Source organism: Sceloporus occidentalis, unplaced genomic scaffold (genome assembly GCF_023333645.1).
Source record: "Sceloporus occidentalis isolate IW3139 unplaced genomic scaffold, rSceOcc1.0.p SCAF_3, whole genome shotgun sequence".
Lineage (NCBI taxonomy): Eukaryota > Metazoa > Chordata > Lepidosauria > Squamata > Phrynosomatidae > Sceloporus > Sceloporus occidentalis.
In genome coordinates this window covers 174,803,856-174,805,373 of record NW_028316983.1, presented here as the reverse complement: position 1 = coordinate 174,805,373, position 1,518 = coordinate 174,803,856, and positions in this window count along the sequence as shown.

The following is a 1,518-nucleotide window of genomic DNA, read 5'->3' as shown; positions in this document are numbered from 1 at the left end:
AAAACCACCCTAAGCAGGAAAAGCAGCTCGATGTGTCTGTCTATCAGTTGAGACTGTCTGAAAGCTCTGGGATCTGAATGTGGGCTATATTTCAGTGAAAAGAGGAGAGGAAACTGAAAGAGAGAGACAGAGGAGGGGAATCTCTTGCCTCTCTCTCTCCCTCTCTCCTAGGAGTTTGGTTGTTGTTGTTGCTTTTTTGTTGTTGTTGGAGGGAGGGTGGGAGTTACATGTTTAATCTCCCACCCTTTATGAAAATTTCCCTACTTTCCCCCCCTCCTCTCCATTACCTTTCACACTCCCTCTCTCTCTTGGAGGGAGGGAAAGCTGCCAGATCTGGGTGCATTATCATTATTATGATGATTTTTGTGTTTGTTTGCTGATCCAGATCAACTTTATTTTTAAGAAAAGAAAAGAAGAAGAAATCTGCAAAGAGAGAGAAAGAAAGAAGTAGTCCTCTTGTTGTGACTCTTTGCAAGGAAAAGGAGGAGGAGTGACTGACATTTCCCATCCGGTGTGTGATCTGTATGTATCTGAGGGCTTTTTGACTCCTCTCTCCATATATATATATATATATATGAATGATTTTCTTCTCCTTCTGCTCAGACTGTCATTGAAGGGAGGAGGAAGATGGGAAGCTGCACCAGGTTGGCTCTACAAGGAGAAAGAAAGCAATAATCATCATAAAAATAAAGATAAACTCACCATCCAAATCCACCAGTTTTTTTATTATTATTATTATTGGCTCTCTTTTTGTTCTGATTTTTAAGGAAAGGAGAGGAAAAGCCAGCGAGAAAGTTGCCGCTTGGAGAGACTCTTTGATCTTGGAAAGAAAGCAGGAAGGAAAGAAAAAAAGGGAAGGAAGGAAGGAAAGGAAGGAAAGGATTGTGACGGACTCGGCTCCTCCACCTTCTCCTCCCGTTTTGCTGCCGGCTCCAAGGCGAAGAAGGGACCCTTGAAGAAGTCGTTAAGGAAAGAAGGGTGGAGGGAAGAAGAGGAGAAGGAGGAGAAGAAGGGAAGGAAGGAGGGAGGAAAAGAGAAGAGAGGAAACAGGGACCTGGGCTGCGCGAAGCAGGACTCCAAGCCAAGCTCTCCTCCTCCTCCTCCTCCTGCTCTTCTTCCTTCCTTCCCTTCTTCTTCTTCGGCGGAGCTTTTTCCCCCAAGTAACTTTCTCAAGCACGAAGAGGAGAAGGGTGTGTGCTTGTGTGTCTATGTGTGTTGTGGTGTCGTTGTTGTGGAGGAGCCTGGGAAGGTCGAGAGCCCAGCCTTGTCAATGAACACATTCCCTCAGCCAGGGTTTGGAGAGGAGGAGGAGGAAGGAGAAGGAGAGGAGGAAGAAAAAAGGGCGACAACAAATCCCAACGCAACCACAAGCAACACAACAACAACAACAACAACAGCCACCTGCTCGTGGTTAAAGGAGGAGGAAGAAACACCACCACCCCCCCAGCAGGGCAAAGGGCGCCCAGGAGGAGCCAAACTTTCCCCCCTTTTGGGGAAGAATTAGAAGTTGAAGCCTCG